Source organism: Trichosurus vulpecula, chromosome 4, assembly GCF_011100635.1.
Source record: "Trichosurus vulpecula isolate mTriVul1 chromosome 4, mTriVul1.pri, whole genome shotgun sequence".
In the NCBI taxonomy this organism is placed as follows: Eukaryota; Metazoa; Chordata; class Mammalia; order Diprotodontia; family Phalangeridae; genus Trichosurus; species Trichosurus vulpecula.
The window spans coordinates 292,194,565-292,218,218 of NC_050576.1; the positions used below are offsets into that span (position 1 = coordinate 292,194,565).

Below are 23,654 nucleotides of genomic sequence, written 5' to 3' on the forward strand. Positions count from 1 at the left end.
TGCAAAATAAAAGACAATATTGGAATTGGGAGTAGATGAGGAGTAGATATTGAAGTGCTGGATTTGTGGTTAAGAAATATAGCATAAAGCTAAACAAGATGGAAATAAAATAGAGAAGACTGGAGATAAGTGAAATCAGAGCTTTGGATATTTAAGTGATAATAGGAAGGCAATTTCTTTAGGCCAAGTTTTCTTAAAAGGGGCCATGGGCCCCTTTGGAAGTCTGGGTCAAAATATATATTATCTTCTCAAAAGAATGTTTTTAAAAGCATAAAATACATAGGAAATAAATTTTAATGAAATAAAGATTCATTTTTTTCCATTCAAGTTCATAGATTCCTAGAAATTTATCAACTGATCCTCTATGGGATATGCAGACCTCAGTTTAAGAACTTACTCATTTTTTATTTATTTGTTTGTTTGTTTTGAATTTAAGGGGCTTGAATGGGCAATCAAAAGCTGATTTAATTTCAAAGACGTGTTCCAGTCAATATTATTACATATGTATTCAAGGTTTTATTTTAACATTTAATTCTTATTTTTTCTCATTACATGTAAGCAAACCTTTGAGCTTTTTTTAAAAAAAATTTTGTGTTCTAAATTCTCTCCAGCTTTCCCTCTCTCCTCCTGCCCAACTTGAGAAGGCAAGCAATTTGACACAGATTATACATGTGCAGTCATGCAAAACAATTCCATATTAGCCCTTTTGCAAAAGAAAAAGCAGACCAAAAAAAAGAATAATAATAATAAAGAAAGTTTAAAAAATATGCTCCAATCTGCATTCAGACTCCATCAGTTCTTCCTCTCGAGGTGGATAGCATTTTTCATGAGTCCTTCAGAATTGTCTCGGATCATTGTATTGCTGAGAATAGCTAAGTCATTAACAGTTGATCATCATAAGTATTTGGTTTTTATGAAACAACTATGAAGGTTATGACTAATTCCTTCACTTAACCCACTGGGGGGCCAAGGATTTCTAACACAGAGCATCCTTCTGGAATTCTCTAGTCCTTTGTGAAAACCAGGTACCTAGATTTGTGGTTCAATTGATTCAAACCTTTTCCAAAAAAGCATTTAAATATCTGAGTCAAGCTTATCAAGTATTTTAGAATTTACCCTTTCCCTCATTTACCTTGATTTCTTAGTAAAACTTTCTATTTAACTTAAATTCAAGGTTACGTAATACTGATTAATCACTAATTTACATATTTCTAACAAAAACTTGTTTCCATGAGTTAACATTGATCATATAGACCAATTGATCTGATTTTGTAATGAGTGTTCTGTATAAAAGAAAATACTTCTTCTGAAAAATATAGATACTATTGAGACAAAAAAAAAACTGGGAACGTTCTAACTACGAATCATACTCTGTGCTAAGCCTCTGGTTGATTCTGATAAGTTAATGAAAAACACTGCTGCTTCTAGCTGGCCTTCTAAAATATGATTTAGATAACTGGTTAGCCCATTTAATTAAATGGTCATTTCATTCCTATCAGTATACTCAAAAGAAAATGTTTCTTGTGCAGGAACTGCCTGTCCATATTTGGGAGATGATTTTGTTTTAGGGATGCCCTGGCTAACCCTCAGGTTCTATCATGTTCCTCTCTCAGCAACACCTTTGACATCTTTTAATTGGTATGTCTTCCAGAATAATGCCATATCATAGGAGAACTTACACTGTTGTTGCAGTCTTAGTAAGCATGTATAGTCCCAGGTTTCTGAGATGGAGGTTTACTGAGATTTTGGAAGACTTCTCCAGAATCACAGAAATTTGGGGGAAACTTACCTGGGGTGATATGATGGAGGATCTTTAGGCTAGGCCATGCGGACGGGGAACCTGCAGCCTCAAGGTTATATGTAGTCCTCTAGGTCCTCAAGTGTGGCCCTTTGACAGAATCCAAACTTCAGTCAAAGGGCTGCACTTAAGCACCTAGGGGGCCATGTGTGGCCTCGAGGCCACAGGTTCCCCACCCCTGGGCTAGGCTGGTCATAGGCATTAAGGAAAATTCACAGTACCTTCCTCAAAAATTTTGGGGTGCCAGGCAGGATAGAGAGGTAAATGGGAGATGTAAGCAAATAAGTACATAGATTAGAGAGCTAGAGGAAAAAAGACAGGCCTGTGGCAGGAAATGATTAAAGCTAAAACCTGGCTGAATCGGAAACTATGAAAATTGATTAGTGGAGTCATTCAATAGCAACTTTTTTCTTATGCTTGTCTAGAGTTTAAATCTCAATCCCTTTGGATGCCCCTTTCAGACTGATTTGGAGTCTTGAATAGGGAGAAAGTGGTATACAATCCCTGTCACAGTCTTCTCTATACTTTATTTGAATGGTTTCTCTATTGCTTAAGACATGGCCATTAACAAATCTCATCTCAACTTATCAGCCTGTGGTTCAAAAAAAAAAAAAAGATAGGAAAACTCTTCTGTCACAGGTGAGATGTCTCTGGTTTTACTACATGGCAGGGACCAAACAAATTTGGTAATTGAGAGTATTCCAGAGTATATCTGAGAATATTCCAGAGTAGTTCTGAGAATATTCCAGAGTAATTTCTGAGAATATCCCAGAGAATATTCCAGAATATTCCACAGTCCACAAGACTACCCTGGAACCTGTAGAGAGAGAAGTAATAAACAGATGAACCAGTAATGGAAAGGAGTAGGGGTTGGTGACGTGCCCCTCACTGTTCATGGAGGGCACTGAATCATATTATCACGCTCTCTATGGCTATACATGTTCAAGATCGTATATACAGGTTTGAGAAAGAGAATGTGACAAAGTTGGGCAGGGGTAGAAAAAGGAACATTTGTCATTTATTCTTATTATTATACATCATCCCAGTGGATCTATGAACTCACTGACATACATACATATATACATTCATATATATATATATATACATACATACATATACACACACTACTTCCACTGATACAGATGTTATCACACTCAATGAATGACCAACATACATATGTACATACACACACACACACATACATAAACACATACACACACACTACTTCCAGTGATGCAGATTGCATCACACTCCATGGATGACCAACCATTCTATGCAACCCTTGTCCGTGTTTCCCTATAAATCCAAAATAGAGGGTTCACTAAATGGCATGAGGGTTTTCTTCTGGTTCTCTGGACATTGAATGAATATAAAAGGAGCGTGTGAGCTGTCTGTCAGTTACCTTTCATTCTTATTATGTGATTGAGTTCACCTTTTTGTTTCCAATTCTATATTCCTCTGAGGACATGTCCAGATTGATATAATTCATTTTCTCCAGTTATGTGATCACTCACTCATTGGACAAGGATCTCACATTTAAAATAATCAACTGCTTTCTATGTGTCAGGTACTGCACTACTCGTTAGTGATGTAAAAAAAAAATAAAAACAGTCCCTGCCCTCAAGAAGAATTGTATATAAAGAAAAAACAGCTAAGTTAATGCTTCTAGATAATATAAAGTGATGTCATTCTTAGGACCCATTACCCCTTAACTCCACCATTATGCTACTATCAGTGCAGAATTAGAAGGAGGGAACACAAGATTAAGGACCATTTTGTATATTGCTTTTTATTTTTCACGGACTATAGAAGCCAAATAATTCATCAGTGGGAGGCCGGCTCCTGGTGATAAACCTCTCCATACTCTACTAGAATGGTTCTCAGAAAGCACAGTCCATTGCTGAGCCCGTACTGTTGCTGTTATGATTTTCATAACATGTAAACCTTCATTTCTTTTATTTTTATTCATGTTTTCAAAATGTCTCCTTCGGTTTTTTCACCCTGGAAAGTGGTCAGGCACGACAAACTAAACAGCCATGTTAACAATAGCAGCTACTAAATTAATGTTCCAACAAGAAAAGGCTCCTGGGGTGACTGCCTTCTCCTCTGGAAGAAAAGCTTAATGGGTTGCCCTTAGATATGCTGCAGTACTGTATATCGTCTGTTTAAACATGAGATTCAAAATTTTTTGTCAACATCTTTAAGGTTTTTATTTCATTTATACTACATAGCTTTGATTTCCTGCTTCACAGGAAAAAGACAAAAGAGGAAACCTGGAAAGACTTTTTTGTCCATAAGGATAGTTTACATAATGCATACAGATGAGTAAACAGAAAGAAAATTTAGCTATGGTTCTTTAAGAATTTTGCCCCTAGGCTCTGCTTGCATCTGGCAAAGGGGCAAGCTGTATGCAAGGGACATCTTGGTATAATAGAAGGAGCCCTGGTTTAAGGTGTCTGGTGACTAAGCTGTAGCCATGGATCTGCCACTATTTCACTGTGTGAACCTTCAGCAAACCACTGTTTACTTCTTTGTCATGGGTACGTGGCCTCATCCATTGACCAAAGGATCAATAAATAATCACTCATTAATGACCTGGCACTGAACAAGATACCATGGATACAGAAACCAAAATGAAATCATCTCTGCCCTCGAGGAGTTTGTATTCTAGCAGAGCACTTGGCTGTTCTCATCATAACTATTTTCCAGGCAAGAAAACTAAGGCTTAGAGTTTAAATGACTTGTTCAAGGTCCTATACATAGCTAGTATGTTAAGGAGTATGGACTCAAACCTAGGCTTTCTGAGTCCAGATCTGGGGTTTGAGTACGAATGAATGATAACGTGTTTGTTAATGACAATAATAACCGACATGTAAATAAGTGCTTGAAGGTTTGTAAATACTTGGCATTTGATATATCTCATGCGACCTTCACAACAACCCAGTAAGGCAAGTGCCATAGGCATTAGTATCCTTGTATTACAGTAGATGAAACTGAGGCTTAGACTTGCCTGTGGTCATACTGGTAATATGTGTTAATTGGTCAAATTTAAACCAAGGTCCCTCCTGATTCCCAAAGACTATATTTTTTCCTATCGTACCATATCTCCAAAGCATTAAAGGCACTTGTCTGCCTTTAGCTGTTGGAAATGCAATTTATTTGGAGGTAAGGTTTATCTGAATGTGTATTCAGCAGAAAAAAAAAAGTGACAAACCAGGCCTAAAGATTATTCACATGGATACCTTCTACATTGTTTCAGTGCATTGAGTTCAGATATTTTGGCTGGAGTACCAGTCAAAAAAACCTACATTTATGAGACATTTGAAAAATATGTAAACCAAATGGAAAGCTCTCCTAATGAATTTGTAACTACCACTGACAAGCTGTTTTTCAATCCTAGTCTTTCTTACCAGAAAATATGTTTTGCATAGCTACTAACCTTAAGCTACAAGATGAAACCAAATGACTCCTGCAGATTCAGGGAATGTTACTTTTGGGGATGACTTGTTGGTTTGTCAGAATGCCATTTTCTTGAGATTGTCAATTGGCATTATACTCTTCCAGGTCAGGTGGCTATTCATCCCAGAATTCTGGTGGTGAAAATTCTGGTTCATTTACTTTGCTACCTGTGAGACTTTCTGGGAATAAAGACACTAAGGAAAAGCATGACCAGGTAAATTTTTTTTTCTTTCGAAGCTAGGAAAATGGAGCAAGTTCAAGCCAGCTAAAATCACATTTTCTACAGGAGGTCTTTCCTAATATCTCTTAATTCTAGTACCTTTCCCTTACTGCTTATTTCCAATCTATCCTTTATATATATAGCTTGTTTGTGCATAGTTGTTTGCATGTTGTCTCCTATTTTAGAAAGTTGGGATTTTTACCTTGTTTTATATTTCCGATGCATAGCACATTGCCTGGTACAGAGCAGGTATTTGATAAATGTTTATTGACTGACTGACTACAACTTCTATACATAAGAAAGAGAAACAACTATGTAAGATGCTTGGTCATTTCAAAAAGGTGATGTTTTCTCTCCTGGAATACTAGGTATATATCTTCATCCTCACATAAAACAGAAGATATTCCCATATATGTCATCACCAGAACTGATCTTTTTATAACTATAATATATAATGGTTGGTTAACATATTAGGTAAAACAAAAATATTTAATGTATGAGGAATTGTATGAGCTATGAAAATAAACATCTATACACCCTTAATGTATAAATCTATCAGCAACAGTCATAAGCAATGAAGGGTTCTGCCTCTCATTCCTAAGCCCAGCTTTCTGTCACTTATGAAAAGAATCTTCCCATATTTAGAATTTCTAATGACCAATTACATGGTTTGTGTTATTTTCTGTTTAATTACAGATTAAACTAGAAAGATTACCCACCTCTGTTTCAGCTGGCAGTCACGGGAGACCTTGGATCAGATTAATGAAATCTAAAAGAAAACATTAAAAAACCTGTTAATTCAATTAGTTGCAGGAAAAGTATTCAGAATCTATATGCAATATTTAACAAAGATAAATAATAAGGAATAGCCAGGAAATTTCTGAAATAGGATTACTAGACTATATCATTAACTTTTTTTCTTTTGTTAAAGTGCCTCTGATGAGGGTACTACCATTCCTCCAGTCCTTCCAGGTTACCAACCTCAGAAGTATGCTCAATTTTAAACTTTCCAACACTTCCCTCATCCGGCCAATGGCCAACTAGTATGCATTCTACCTCCATCACATCTCTCACATCCACTCCCTTCTCACCATTCCCAGCACAACTACTCTAGGTAAGTCAAGCCCTTATCACCTTTCATCCGGGCTACTGCAATAGTTTCCTAGTTGGTATTGCCTTGTCTCTCCCCCTCTAACCCATTCTCCATGAACCTATCAACATTATCTTCCTATGTCACAGGGCTGATCATATCACAACCCTGCTCAAGAATCTCTGGTGGCTCATTATTGGCTCTAGGACAAAATGCAAACTCGATTTGAAGTTTAAAACACTTTTCAACTTAGTCGCAGACTACGGTTGTAGCTGTTTCACATAACTCCTCTCCACTCAGTTTATGTTCTAGGCAAAATGGCCGACTTATTCTCTGAACTCAGGATTACATTTCCCATCCCCGTGTCTTTGCATGACTGTTCCCCACGTCTAGAATATACTCCCTTCTTCCAAGGCTTAATTCAGGCAATGTCTTCTCTTTTGATCCACCAAAAAGTTATTGGTACTCAACCTCCCCTCAAATTTTCTTGCACTCACAGTAATGTCAATGTGAAATGGAAGCTCATTGAGGGTAAGGATTTTGTCATTCTATCCCTGTAGCCTTAGCAGATATCTAGATAGCACAGTGGATAGAGCCTTGAGCCTAGAGTAAGGAAAACCCGAGTCGAAATCCAGTCTCATTTGCTTACTAGCTGTGTCACTCTGACTAGCACAGTACCTGGCATAGAATAGGTACTACATAAATGGTTATGCCCTTCCATCCACAAGGCATTTAAAAGATGCTCACTGAATGTTGAATGAAAGAGTGATTGCCTTATTACTTCTGCTAGGTGATAACTGATTTAATTTAAAATAAAAAAAAATACAAAGTAAAAATGTTACAAAGAATGACAAAGTGCTAAAGGATCCTGAAAGTAGACCAGCCCAATTATTAATTTACAGATGAGAAAATTGAGTCCTCTGACAGGTTAACTTGTTTGCTCAAGGTATCAGAGCAAGTTAATGGCAAAAGGAGGCCTGAAACCTAGGTTTTTGAATCCTAAGCAAATGCTTTTTCTACTGTAGCATATACTTATTCAGCAACTGTGTAGAGCTATAGAACTTTGATGCTTACATTATTTCCAGATTCATTTGGAAATCTAGAGTCTATACCTAAAATTAGATTTGTTTTGATTTTTCCCCTTTCCATACCACATACCACACACATACGTACATATATGTGTTTATATGTGTGTGTATATATATACATACATACATATGTAAAATGTTTTTTAAATAAAGTCAGTCCTAATGCTTGTGATCTAACATGCCAGCCAAAAGATAAGTATTCTTAGTAATTCTGAATTTTGTGCATTAGCATTTCTCTTAAAAGAATTTTGACTTAACAAAATTAAAACTGGCAGATGTTTGAATCTTTAATCTGTTCTGAGTACATTTATAGACTCTCTTTGTGTTTTTTTCACGCTACTACTGACCCTGAGATGGTCAGTGTTTAATTTGGATTGGCAAATCTGTTTTAATAAAACTAAAGTCAAATATCATCTTCCATCATGAAAATCTAAGCAGCATATTAATCTCCATTAGCATCTTGCAGCTTAAAACAGATCACTAAATTTTACTGAGGGACATTGTCAAGTGAAACGAGGCTCTCATTTATCTCTCCCTTCACATGCAACACACACACACATACACACACACACCCATTATGAAAGTTAGGCATGCCCTTTTGCTGGTTTTCAGATAAAGGCAACATATAAGTACCACTGAGACCTTTAATTTTGTACAAGAAAAAAACAAATTATAATTACAAGAAGTCCCTGATGTAAAGAGATTGCATTGGTCAGACTGATATTTGGCACTTGGAAATCTATTAGCCAACATGAAAAAATGAGTCATAAAAATGATGCTTAAGTTCTAAGGCTAGCTCACAAATGCCTCTTCTACCAAGACATGGTTAAAATAATGTATATTTCCAATGAAGAACAGAAGGAAGCAATACATCCTGTGAGTCTACTGTTGTCAGTGGTTCTATATGTCCAAATTCTCTCTGAACTTAATAACTTTTCTTTTCCATATTGCAGGTGTATCACAGATATAACTCTATATTTACAAACTATGGCTCATGGCCTTTTGGCTACACAGATGGAATGAAGAATGGGAAGAGAAAAAGGAAAAGAGATAACAGAGAAACGGGGGATAAGAGACAGAAAACATGTTTTCCTGATACAACTTAGCATGAATTGTAAGAAAGAGAGGATGGAAGGTAAAGGTTAAAGAAGTATGTATACATGTAGGAAAGAAATTGGATGGAATTAAATGAGTAATGACTAATGAAGGGCAAAGGAAAAAGAAGGACAGGTAGAAAAAATGGGACGGGGGAGGGAGAGAGAGAGACAGAGAGAGAGCGAGAGAGAGAGAGAGAGAGACAGAGAGAGACAGAGAGACAGAGAGAGAGACACACAGAGAGAGAGACAGAGAGAGACAGAGAGACAGACAGAGAGAGAGAGAGACAGACAGACAGACAGACACAGAGAGAGACAGAGAGAGAGACAGAGACAGAGGGAGAGGGAGAGAGAGAGGGGGAGAGAGAGAGAGAGAGATGACATAGAGGTAGATGTATCTAGAGAGGTCTACCTGTAGATGAATATATCTCTCTATGTATATGTATGTATGTATATATATATATTATATATATATATACTATATAATACATGCACACTATACATACATACATATACTATATAATATACATACATGTATACACACACACACACACACACACATAGATTTGCAATAGTCTTAATATCCTTCTTGTTGTTAATTTAGAATCATTCCCTACAAGGGGCTGGGGGAGAAATGAACCCAAAAGGAAGAGATGTTGGGTCATGGAGCTTCTTGCATTGGCCAGCAAATGATGGCTCCTTCCAGAATATCTTGTTTGCTGTACAGATCCAGTAATGTAAGTAAATTTATGGAGAGTGAATACAGACATGAGAGATAGGCAATGTGCAACCAGATGACTACATTGGTACTACCATTGCCTCTCCTTTCCTGGTGAGCAACTTAGCCAGGAGAGTATAGCAATCCTTCTTCCTAAACCCCTTCATCCTAGGTATAATGGGTAATCATCCAGGATAATTTGAACAATACTACGTAGCTACCTCCTGGAGATCCACTGGGGCCCAACTGGAGATGAGGGAGGCAGGGTGTTCCTGATCCCTAGGTGAATTTTTGTAAGGCAAAATAAAAACTGGCAGGAATAGCACAAAGAGGAGAAGCTCCACAAATTATACTTCCTTGTCTTGCTCTGTGTTATAAGCAGAAATGACTCATAGAAGTTTTAGAATATTTCTTTCCAAGATGGTAATATGGCTTCCCTTGGCAAAGAATAATTTTCTCTGAACGGTATGGGGCATGAAGAATTACCCAAGAGGAACCATAAGAAGGCAACACTGGATGCCATTGGCTAGTAGTTTCAGGAATAGTAAGAGAGGTGACAAGGACATCTGCAATGAATTACACAGGACAACATGAAAAGCTACAACTGGGAGCAAGGCTGTTAGGTGCCACCTACCCATAATTACAATGACCTAAAGGAGGAACCCTCTACTGAGCATCTGTGATATTCAATCCATGTTGAGAACCCTGCACAATCATGACTATATGGCAGTGTGACATAATGGAACAGACCACTGGTAAGAAGCCCCAAACTCTGAGTATAAGTCATAACTATGCCACTCGCTATCCATGTGACCTTAGGCAATTCAAGTATTTTATTTCAAGCTTCTCATACCATCCCCATCCACCCCCCCCCTTCCTCTCAGTTGAGGACTTTAGTTTCACTGAAGAAAAACCGATCCCCTACACTTTATCTCATAGTTCTCTGCTATTCTCTGCTGACTCCTCCTTCAATCCAGGCTATGATTATGAGATGGCTCCTCACCTTTCCAAAGCCAATCTCCCTTCATGTACCCCTTTAATCCTATCTCCTCTCATGTTCTCCAAAAGATTGCCCCCGCTATCAACTCTCCCATCTCTAATCTTCATTATCTCCCTATATACTAGTTTCTTCCTGGTTGCCTACAAATGCTACCAAGTATTCCTCATCTTTAAAAAAAATAAGAACCTTCACTAGATCCTACTATCCTTGCTAGTTATATGTCTCCTTCCTTTCTTAGCTAAATACATTGAAAAACTACCTACATGAATTGCCTTCACTTCTCCCTCTCCCTCTCTTTCCCTCTCCCTCCCCCCCCCCCTGTCTCTCTCTCTCTCTCTCTCTCTCTCTCTCTCCTATAACCTATGTTACAAGTCATTCTCTCCAAAGTTGCCAATAATCTTTTAATTGCAAAATCTAACAGTCTTTTCTCAGTCCTTGACCTCTCTGTAGTATCTGACACTGATGCCTACAAACTATTCCCGGGTATTCTCTTCTCTTTTGGCTTTCCTAGCACATAGCTTTGTCTTGGGTCTCTTTCTACCCATCTGAACATTGGTCTTTTTTGCTGAATCACTATCCATGCTACAGTCATTAACTGTGGGTTTACCCCAAAGCTATATCCTGGGCCCTCTTCTCTTTTCTATTTATTATCTTTACTTGGTGGTCTCATTAACTGTCATAGGTTCAATTATCACTTCTATGTGGTTTCTTTCCATATCTATATCCAGCCCTAGTCTGTCTCTTGAATTCCAGCCCTGCATCATCAATTGCCTTTAGGAGGATAGTACAAATTGGATATCATTTTAAAATGAAGATGTTTGAAACAGACCTCATTGTATTTCCTCCAAAACCAATCCCTCTTCCAAATTTCTATCTTTCTGTCCAGGGCACCACCATCCTTCCAGGCACCCAGGCTCACAATCTCAGTATCACCCTTGACCCCCTAATTATGTACTGCTTGCCCCACATAGCCAACCAGCTCCCCAAATTTTGTGATTTCTTTCTCTTCAACATCTTTTGTATACTTCTTCTCCTCTCCATTGACACAACTACAGCTCTAGTTCAGGCACTTGTCACCTCTCAACCTAGACCATTAAAACAGCTTACCAATTGAGCTCCTGGCCTTAAATATATCCTCACTCCAATCCATCCTTCAAAGAGTTCCTTTTGTCATTTGCTAACACATAGGTCTGATCATGTCATCTTATTCAATAAATGCAGTGGATTTTTATTATCTCAAGGATAAAGTATAACCTTCTCTGCTTGGCATTTAATGCTCTTTAAAACTTGTCTGGTCCTATATTTTCAGTCCTTTTACATATTACTCCCCTCCACATACCCTATGGTTCAGCTATACTGGCCTATTTTCTGATCCTCGCATACAATACTGCATCTCTTGTCTCGATAACCCTGGCCTGGAAGTCCAGCCTAGGATACTCTTTATCCTTCCTTCTGCCTCTTAGAAGTCTTGGCTTTCTTCAAGACTCAGCTGAGTCTTATATGCATGGCCTCTCCTTGCTCCCCAGATCCTTTTACTTCCTCTCTCAGCTTATACTGTATCTACTATACATGCATCTTGTGTGTACCTATTCGTGTACATGCTGTCTGCCCCAGTATAATGTAATACCTTTGATGTTGTTTTATTTATGAACAATTAATTAATAATTTATAAATATGCAAATGTTGGGATACAAACTCATTTTTTCCTTTGTTTTAAGGGTATGTGTTAAAGTCTGGAGATCACTGGTCTAGATGACCTCTAAGTTCCCTTTAAACTTTGAAACTCTGACTAAGACTCTATATTGGTCTCTAGAGAAGGGCTTACTCACAGGAGGACCTCTTTCCTTTCAATGAGCTCAGTTTTGAGATTTATTTTGTTTTCTTCCTTTGGGCAAGAAACCTTACTTCTTTGAATTTTATAAAATGTCCTCACATGAGAAGTTCATGCTAACACACTGAGACATGTGTCAGGGTTACAAGCCAGAGAGCTAAGAAATACCACCCTCTCTACCTGCCCTCAAAATTATCCAGGTCTTTCGTGCCACACAAGGCCCTCTGATGCAATGGTTCCATATGAAGGCATAAATCTAGTGTTCCAATCTAAGAAAGCATCTGTTCTAGCCACAGGATAAATGAAATATGTTTGCTGTAACAGGGATTATTGAAATCATCACTCTTCTACACCTCATTTGAGAACATGACCAATAGCAATCCATCTCTTCTACTCCCTAATAATAATTCAAGTGACACAAAGTCAATTCACAATCTGAGGGTACTGTGTATATCCATTCCCTTTGATTGTCTACCACAGTGGGACTTGAACCCACTTCTTGCTAAGATTACTTTGGCACAATAATTAAAATAAGTATAATTCATTTTGTAAATGTTCTTTTAAATAGAAATCTTTCCCCCATAACAGTGCATGCATACTCATGCCCATAATTAAAACAGGAATTTTAAAGTATGTCAAAGTTTGAATGCTATTAAGAGTGATGTTAACTTTTTCATAGAATTATATTATGCTTGGAAGGACAGTAGAGAGTCTGGGTTGCAAAGCAGATAGAAGGCTGGGCTTGGTGTTAGAAAGACAGGAGTTCCAGTCCTGCCCCTCACAGTTATATAATTGTTTGACTGGGTACAAGTCAATCTCTCAGTGTCCCAGGAAGCTCTAGGACTAAGTTATAGTAAAGTTTTTTTTTTAAGATAGAGATTTTTATTTAGAAGTTCCCCGCACTAGTAAATCACAGGTCAAGCTCCACAAAATTTTTTTAAAAGCTGTTGACCTGTGTGAGCCTGAGCAAGTGACTTCTTCTGTCTACACCTCTGCCCTTTCTCACCCTAGAAGCTGGCACTTCTCCAGCAGCCTTCTCACCCTGGATGATGACTACACCACTCTTTTAAGATTATTAAGTCCCCCACTCCACCCCAAACTTTCATTTGAGGAAATGCCCAAGCCAGCCATGCTCATTCCTCAATTGGCTCAGGTCCTAGCTCTCCAGACCTTTCCATCTTGTACCTTACAGTTACCTTCTCTGCTCCCCAGATTTTCAGCTATCTTTTATGTGTTGACTTCCCCTTCCTCCAACAGAATATAAACTCCAAGAGGATGGGGGCTGCCTTTCTTTCTGCTTGTATTTGTATTCCTGGCACTTAGCAATATCTAGCACACAACAAGCACTTAAAAAATGCTTTATCTATCTACCTAGGCCTCAGTGTCCTAATCATTAAAACAAGAGGCTGGGACTAGATGACCTCTAAGTTCCCTTCCAACTCTAAAGCTATGACCCCATGATCCATTAAAGTGTATATAGATAAATATCAGCTATTACTATTATCTCAAGCCTTCCGGAATAGCCAAAACAGCTTTTTATTTCATTTTTACATGTCATGTAAACCACACAAAATGTTTAAAATGCATTAAAAACTAAATTAAATCTGGCATGGACGTGAGCTCCATGACAACTAGCTAGTAGAGAAGAATGAATAGGGAGTGGTTAGAGATATGCTTCCATATCGCTTTATCAAATAAAGGGAAACCAGGCAACATGTTTCCATATTACAATGTTAATAAGAAATGTCCATCTTCGCCACTTCTTCCATTTATCAATGGCCTATATTGGAAACAAAATTCTAAGGGAAAAGAGATGGTACCTTTCTGCTTTTGCTGGCTCCAAGGCCTATGGTAGTTGCATTACTTTTTTTCCGTTTTAGAAGGCACTTCCAGATGCAGCACCAGGAACAGCTGCTATGCAAATAGCACCATGTGTTTTTTCTAGCTAACTTATTAATCAAAGAAAAGGTCCAGAAACATTGAAGATTTAGGTTGCCCTCAGGCACTCTCTCCACAGTGAACATCTGTCATTTCAAACACGCAGGTCAAGACTTTTGTACTCCCATCTTAACAATACCTTAAACATAAATCTAAATAGATTTCATTCAGTAGAAAGGCCCTCCTGCTTGAGGGCAGCTTAACACAGCAGCATATCTAAATTGCCATCATTTGATCTCCTGTCATGTCATTTGCTTTTCTTCTCACTACAGAGTAAAAAAAAAAAACATCAGAAAAGCATGTGTTTAGTAAATCCCTGCAGATTTCTCCTGATTCTTTCATTCAGAAAAGGATTACATGTCTAGATTTCATAAACCATTTTTAGTAGGTCAAAATTTGTAAACTCTTCCACCGTGCATAAATTGCTACAGGGAAAAAAAATCAGGAGACTGAAAAAGCCTAATGATATTTATTTTATTAAGTTTCTGGGTGGGGGGAATCCAGGGGAAAAACCATCTTTCACAATTTTGGGTTTTCTAGGTTTATTCCCCTCTCCTCAAAATTACAATTAAACTGTTCAATAACATTCAATGATCAGATTACAAATGTGTACAATATTAGTAGCCTGGATGATAGAGCATGAAGCCCGAAGAATCCAATTTGAAGTTTAAATCAACTAAAGCTGTTTTCTTTTTTGGTTAGGTATGATTTCTAATTTTGGGGGGTTTTTTTCTACTTGTATGAGAAGAATGGCTCTAAAAAGAAAAAAAAAAGGTTTTCCCTATATCGTCCTTAAAGAACACCAAGATATCAGTCTGCTGCTAAGTAGCCTTTAAAGCCTTTTATAAGACGTGAAAGTCTGCCCAGTATCCATCCCAATATTAAGCACAGCTAAGGACAATCCAGGGAGGTCAGTTTAGCTTTCTCAGTGTAGCATTGGGCCCATCCCTTTGCACTTAATGTGCTAGGTGCACTTAGAAAAGTGTTGGAATGATCCTTCTTAATGCTCTCCTGGAGTGAGTTGTAGAGCCAAGGTGGTGAAGGTTGGAATTCCAGATCTGCAATGAGATTTTGGGGCATTACTACACTCTTTGGGACTTAGGTTCCTCATTTGTGATGTGACTTTTGACTAACTAGATGATTTCAAAGATCCTGGCCAACTCTAAATTTCATGCTTTTAGACATGCTTCTGACTTTTGCAAGGACTTTAGAAACCTATAAATTCGTCTCATGATGGTACCATGCATGACAAAGTAAAAGTGCACTGCAGTGAAAGGATTGGTGGATTTGGAGTTAAGAGGCCTGGAATTGGATTCTGTGTTTGTACCTTATAGACAGCATGACCATTGGACACATTACTTAATCTCTCTTGACCTGAGTTTCCTCATCTGCAAAATGAGATTTAATATAGATGACCACAAATGTCTTTTCTACATCCAGAATCTACTACCCCATGATATTGGCTGCTAAGAGCTTTTCATGAGTGCCCATTACAAGGAAGCCATATTTCCCAAAATAAATCATCCTTTGGTTTTCTCCAGATCCTGTTACAATAACATCCTAGGGACTAAGGGAGATGTCTGTGTTCAATGCTAACAGGCAGAACCCCTACCTCATAAAGTTCATGATTTCTAATGATCCAACTTAGCAGCTACAACAGTTGCTTAAATTAAACATGGAGGCTTGAAGAGTGAATGTTCATTATAAAGAAACCACTAATTCACTAATATGTTGTCACAACCTAGAAAGAAAACATCACCACTAAATGTAGTAACTGGAACTAAAATTATTTATACACTGATGATCTCTAAGTCTCATAGGGCAAATATAGTATCCTAAGAGGAATAGAAAAAACATCAAAACCACTTAAAATCAATTTTGTTTTCAGAGTACAATGCTCTACCAAAGGAATGAGATGTTATATATAATTTTGAATCTTTTCTTTTCTTTTTCCTTATCTCAGAAGAAGTTTTTTGTCCTGGAAAGGGAGCAGGACTCATGATTTCATTGACATAGAGAACTTTGGATGAGGCAACTCCCCCAATTCAGATTAATACTTTCTATGCAACTTAAAGTCTGGGATTGGTGACTAGGTCAGTAAGAGGCTGTCACTTGCCTAGGATCACATATACAGAATATGTCAGAGGCAGGACCGGATCCCAAATCTTCCTTCCTCTAGCCAGGTAGGGCTCCATCTGCTATATCAACCTACCCATCAATAACAAATATAGGGTTCTATTCCTGTCTTCTATTTCTCTTTTTATGCTTCCATTGGTCTTTCTTCCTAACTCTGTAGATGTCCTAAGGAATTCTGCTAACTAGTCACCTTCGAATTTATTCATTTAGAAGTCATGAGAAACAGCAGATAGCAATCACATTCTTTAGGAAGCTTAGCAGAAACTATAGGCAGTAGTATAGGATATGAAGAAAATAAATCTCTGCTGTGGTTCCTAATGATATTTCCTAATGATTCTAGTAAAACTTTATTAAAACCTTCCAAGATCCTTCCAAAAGGGCTTTATAGATCAGAATCTTGCAGGCCATTTCTAATACAAGAAGCTCTGTAATTGTGCTGTTAACAGTGGAACAATGGAATGTGAACTACATTCAGTTTTACGGAATGTGTTGGCTTGAAGGAAATATACAACTTGGGGCACAGAAATTAGTAAGTGAATGAGAGTCAGATAAGGTGAGTAATAAAATTAGTCATTCAACAAACGTCTACTAAATGCTTACTATGTGCTAGGCTGAACTGAGATACAAAGAAAGGCAGAAGCACTGCCCCTGCCTTCAAGGAGCTTATAAACTAATGTAGGTGGAGAAAACCTGTAGTGACATAGAGACAAGATATATTCAGAGTATATTGAAGGTAGTCTGAGAGAAAGAGGGGCACAAAGTAGCTGGAGAGATTAGGGAAAGCCTTTTGAAGGAGGTGGGATTTGAGGTAGGACTTGAAGGAAGTCAGAAGAGGCAGTGACTGGTAAGTGGGGAGAACATTCCAGGAATGGAGAGAGTCAGTGCAAAGATATGGAATTAGGGAATGGAGTGCTGGTTTGCTATTGAAACACCAGGATCACAGAGTGTGTAGAGCATAGTAAAGTGTATGAACTGGGAAAGACAGGAGAGGGATAAGTTGTGAAGGTCTTTAAAGGACAAACTTTATATTTAATCCTGAAGGATCAGAAGAAAACACTAGAACTCTGAGTGGGAGTGGGGAGGAGAAAACAAGGTGCTGACATAATCAGATCTTAGATTTAGAAAGTCACTTTGCTAAGTGGAAGATCACACTGGCCTCCTTGCTATTCCTCACACAAGATGCTCCATCTCCCAACTTTGGGCATTTTCAGTGTCTATAACACATGCCTGGAGTGCTCTGCCTCTTCACTTCTGCCTCTCAGCTTCTCTGACTTCCTTCAAGTCCTAGCTAAAATCCCACCTTCTATAGGAATCCGTTACCAATCCCTCTTAATGTTAGTACCTTTCCTCTGTTAATTATTTCTAATATATCATATATTAAGCTTTTCTGTACATATTGTTTTCATGTTGTCTCTCCCATTAGACTGTGAACTCTTTGAAAGCAGGGACTATCTTCTGCCTTTATCTCTATTGCCAGTATTTAGAACAGTGCCTAATGCATAGTAGATGCTTAATAAATGTTTTTGGACTAATAGGAGGTCACTGGATCTCATTGAATGGGGGATGCTCACATGGTCAGACCTTGAATTTAGGAAAATCCCTTTGGTAGCTATGTGGGAGATGGATTAGAAAGGAAAAATACATGAAGATGGGAAACTAATTAAAAGATTACTGAAATATTTTAGCCAAGAGGTGATGATCTGTTGGTTTACGCAGGGAACTCAAGCATATTTTCAAAATTTTGGGAAAAAGCTATCTATTTTACTCAAGCTGTTTTACTTTCAGGTTCAAAAGTTAGATCAAAGAACTGAAAATAAATGATGAATTGATCCCTCTGCTAAGTAAATTTCATTGAACACAGTCACTGATATTTAGATTTCAAACCCAAAGAAATACATGGAAATTTTAAAAATAAATATAATTTTAAAATTAAGATTTGCTAGAACTTTATTTGCACTGAAGGCACTTTGGTGCTATGAGTTGACAGTTTTATCCATTCCATATCAGGAACAGGCAATGTTGACTTTCCTATATTGCAGCAGAGAGTAATGCCAAAAGGAACATTTTCTCATATTCAAACCTTCTCCTTCTGTCACTCCTTATCATGGTACTTTGAGAATCCGTGGTTTATTGCTGTGGTTATTCCTTCCACAGCCTTTCTACTCTTTAGTAGACTGCTCCTAAGCTTAGGACTTGGAGTGACTAAAAAAGAAAAACACTGTCATCACCAGGTGGTCAACCTTCTAATGATTAGCCTTTCCACACTTAACTAAATTGGTCTTCTGACAATTGACACATAGCCCATTGCTTAGCCCACAGGCAAAACTGTTGCATCTTGGTAAAAATCTGGTGGAGTTTGTACTCTCTCTGCATAGACATCCAGAATTCAGGATCACCTCCAGGCTATGAAGACGTACTGAACAGGAACTTAGCCAAGTCAATAAATAATTCAACTACCCATCAGTTCAACAATGTATGTATTCCCTCCACCCATATAGATCACAACCTTCCTAGTCCTACAGTCAGAGATAATGTTGTTATCTCAGAAAGATTTGGCATTCAAAGGCATGTATAGCTGTATTAAATCTTCATATAATGAAGTGTCAATGTTTCCTGAAAGCTCCAATTTCCTTCATTTCCACCATCTCATTGGTCATGCCCTAACAGGAAGAAAAGTTAGGCATTCCAGACATTTCTGGGACACAGTCTAACTCAGACTCTGAGTTGTTCTTCTCTATGGATCCAGATAAATTTGTATCTCCTGTACTTCTATTTGCCTCAATTCAGCAGGAGTGATTAAAAGATTGTAGATCCCTAAAAGATACACTAAGTGATTGACTCTGGAACCAGCTAACATATGGAATAGTTTTATCCAACCTGATAATTCCTTTTGTATTTCATTTTTGAAATAGGGAAAGGAAATAAAGGTACAGGTAAAAAAATCTCTCTGGAACTAATGTGAGATCTGACATCTGGAGAAAATACAGGTATTATCAAAGTAGAATATTTCTAAGAGTCTGAAAACACTAATGGAAGAAAAAGGCATGTTGCAAGTTAGTAGTCAAATTCCATCTCCCATTCAGTTATTCTTTTTTTTTTGTTCATGATTGGCAAAATGAGTTTGATTTCTCTGGAATAATGCATCAAAATCACTTAGCTGTTCATCTCACTCTTACTGTTTACTACCTTATTTGGGCAGTCCCCAATTTACAAACCAGTTATGTTCCAAAAGTTCATCTGCAAGAAGTTTAATGGAAGCAATGTTATAAACAGTAGCTATTTCCAGGCTAGCCCACAAAAGTCTATTTAATCTACAATGTAAATGAAATAGTACCATTTCTAAAATAGTATTATATATCAGCTACAGTGTGGATTAGTTTTTTTCCCCCTGTGGGCTGGCCTGGAAACCCAACCATTACTTGTAGCATTGTTTGTTGAGGAAACTCGTTCCAAGTTGGAATTTGGGATGCTGGGAACAAATCCCCATTCCCTGCAGCTGCAATGGCTTCTTGCCAGCTACCAAGAAAGGAATCCCTCCACCCCACAGCCACCCACCACCTGGTGAGAAGGGAATCCTTTCCTCCCATGCTCCCACTCCCTGCCTCCCACCAGCTACAGTGGCCATTTGCTGTCCAGTAAGAACAGAAAATACAGGTCAGAGAACACTCTTCATTCCAAGACTGGGGCATAAATTTGGTAGAGAGGAGAGAGTCTAGTAGATTCCAACACCAGCATAGGGCTTGGCTACCTGAGCCTATGAACAAAATACCTATGGGGTGAATTTTGTGAGAAACCTCTCTTCTCATAGAGGAGAACTTGGATAATAGAAACAGAGACAAGTGATATTTTGGATTTATTGTAGCTTCATAAAAGAAAAGCTAGCAATACACATCCTTAAGGAAAGAATGAATCATGGACTTTATTCACATAAAGATAAAGATACTGATCTCCTCAGTAAGATAAGCATTTTTGTTTTTCCATAAGCATTAAAAAGTGTCTGTGCAAACATAGTTCCAGTGTTCCAGCTGATGATATGCAGGCCAATAAACAGAAGGAGGAATTGGCTTTACTCTTTTATATACTTAAGAATAACCTATGACAATTCAATTCAGTTCAACTAACTGGGTCCTGACATTTTGTGGGCAAAAGAAAGTCTAGATAAGATATAGGTCCCTGCTCTCAAGAAGCATCTCTTTTTGAAGTCAGTCAGTAAATAGCATTTTTGTTGTTAAGCATGTACTGTGTGACAGGCACTGTGCTAAAGCTGAAGGTGCTCTCTCTCTCTGTCTCTCTGTCTCTGTCTCTGTCTCTGTCTGTCTCCATCTCTGTCTGTCTGTCTCTCTCTCACACACACACACACACAAGATAGTCCCTGCTCTCAAATTCATAGTCTAAAATAGCTTTAGTATAAAATAAAATAGCTGTACCTGTTATGTTGTTGTGTATATATGAAATAATGAATAGAGGGAAGGCATTAGCATTAAGTGGGGGTTAGAAAAGTCTTCTTGTACAAGGTGGGATTTTAGTTGAGACTTGAAGGAAGGTAAGGAAGCCAGGAGGTGAGGAGGGACAGAATTTTAGGTATGGGAGACAGTCATTGAAAATAGATGTTGTCAGGAGATAGAATGTTTTGTGTGAGGAACACCAAGTTCATGAGGGTGACTAAGGCATAAGAAGACTGGGAAGGTAAGAGGGGCCAGGTTCTGAAGGGTTTTGAAAGCCAAACAGAATATTTTATATTTTTATCCTGGTTGTAATAGGGAGCCACTGGAGTTTATTGAATAAGAGGTGATATAAACTTGCACTTTGACAGCTGAGTAGAGGTTGGACTGCAGTGGAAAAAGACTTGAGGATGAGAGACCAACCAGAACATAATTGTTGTAGTCCATACATGAAGTGAGAGGTTTCTGAACTAGTTATGACAGTGTTAGAGGAGAGAATGGGGTTTATATGAGAGATGTTACAAAGGTAAAAGCAAAAGAAGCTGACAACACGTTGGAAGACCTAATTTCTCAATGGGTAGTCCAATTAAGTGCTAACTGGTAATTTAATTTATAGGAGGTCTGTAAATCTTAACCAGAGTTTTGAATCCATTAACTTAAGGAATGACTTAAGCTATTTAAAGAAAGTGGGCTCTATAATTCACATTTTATAATTGGTAATTTGTCATATGTGCATTAGAAAGAAAGAAATTTCATCTTTTATCTCAATTCAATAAATGTTTGCTGATTGGTTGGTGGTGGTTGTTGTCGTGGGGGTGGGGGGTGTTGTAAGATCTGGTGCCATCACCACCACCTGTCATGGATAAAACGTGTTTTCCAAGTAAGTTTTGGCCAGGAGTAACTACACAACAGGAGTCACAGAAACTCTCTGCCAACGGTGCCTGTGGACAGGGCAGTGCCCTTTGTCGTCAGGTGAAATACCTTATCCCATCTCAATGGCAACAGAATTGTTCAACCAGCACTTGGCAGTATGAATATCAAGGGCACAGTAACCATACACACTCTCTAGCAGCTAATGAGTCCCAATAGGCCTTTCTTTCTCAATAATGAGGAACTCTTTGGCCACTTTCTGTTTTGTATTTGTCTGAGTCACTCTTTAATCAGCACAACTACTATTGTGCTTCCATCTGTCACAATTTCAATGTACCTTTGAGAACATAGAGAGCAAATTCAAGCATTTTAACAATATTTTTTTTACCAGAAAGTAGCTGAATCAATCAAAAAGGAAAAAAAATAAAGAAAATGGCTGGGAGACATTAATGACTTTCTAACCTGCCCGTAACTCTTGAAGTTCCTGAAAGTACAGAGACAATGACCACAAGAACCATAGCCAATCTTAGTGGTATCCATTCTTCAAGTAAATTTATTTATAAATAGAAGCATAGGATTTTTTTTTGTCCAAGCAGGCCAGTGTTACATTAAATATACTGCTGCACTTTTGATTTTTGCCAGTGGTGAATTATAAACTACACACAATACATCTTGTAACTATACAGTGAAGTATGACATAAAACTAGCTTCCTCCTGTTCTGAGGAAGTAATAAATTTATTTTAGCAATCTTCATAACAATCTAAATAGTTAAAAACTCTTCTATAAATTTCAAAGAATGGGTCTTTTGAGTATATCTGGGAGGATAGCAGGGGACCTGCAAGGATTTTGTTACACAAAAAAGAGAAGCAAGTGCCCAGAGACGACAGTACTAAGTCAAGGTCATAGGGTCCAAAATGATACAATGAGGAATAGTGCCAAGGTCTCCTGACAGGCTGGCATCCTTCATAAATCTCCAGAGCTGCCAGAGGATGGGGCAAAATAAATCACCTTAGTCTCTACCTCCATTCAATGGTTCTATGGTTTCTAAAGTAATTTCTGCCAGCTGACATGGAAGATTGTTTTTCTTTTTAATTTTTTCTAAAGAATCAAGAGCCCCTTTTAATTTTCACAAAGACCAAAGAAAATAAATAAATGCTTATTTCTTTAATTAAAATGCCAATACATTTGTATTTTTTCTCAAAAATGTATATATTTCTGTATGTATATATACATATATATATATATGCTGATATGGTAGCAGTGTTAATCTAAGCAAATGTTAGGACATGTTCTTCACAGTATATTCAAATTATATTATTGTACAATATCCCCCCCAAAAAACAATCAATTGTAGCATAAGCATACATTGGGAGAGTTATTGTTTGTCCTTCATTCTCAAAGAGGATCATGACATCAAGAAGGTGAGGCCATGACTTGCAAGTGAATTGGATTTAATACACAAATAGGAAATGGTATATCTGCAAACAAAATATAAAGAACCATCACATTCTACAGAGGCTAAAGCCTCTGTTAGGTTTTAGGGCTTAAAAAATTAAAAACTATTCATTCTATCTATCATAACCAGCTTAAAATTTTCATCTAGTGTTCCATCCGCCACTCTCATTGTTTTGGTTGCCTGAATAACAGCCCTGAGCTCTTAAGCCAATACCCTTTGGTAGCCCCATCTGCTTTTCAGCTTCCTTTTACGTATTGTCCCCTCTCGTTTGATTGTAAACTCCTTAAAAGTAGAGACTTTCTGTTTCTTATTTGTATCTCTAGTTCTTGGCACAGTGCCTGCTACATAATAGGTGTTTAATAAATTCTTATTAACTACTGACCTCTTTAAGATTTCAAACCACCATGGTGATGTGCTAAGAGCACTGGCCTTAGAATCAGGAGACTGGAATATTAGGATACTAATTAATTGTATTATTCTAAGCATGATTGTGAACTTGCGAGGAAGTGAATA

The 23,654-nt window shown here is 37.7% G+C and overlaps 1 long non-coding RNA gene across 1 annotated transcript in view; it reads right to left on the reverse strand.

Moving 5' to 3' along the window:
* Positions 1–23,654, reverse strand: part of LOC118845747 — a 185,266-nt gene that overhangs the window by 86,986 nt on the left and 74,626 nt on the right. The window contains exon 2 of the long non-coding RNA XR_005010143.1: positions 6,197–6,246. This is a non-coding gene — a long non-coding RNA (uncharacterized LOC118845747). The remainder of the gene's footprint in view (positions 1–6,196; positions 6,247–23,654) is intronic.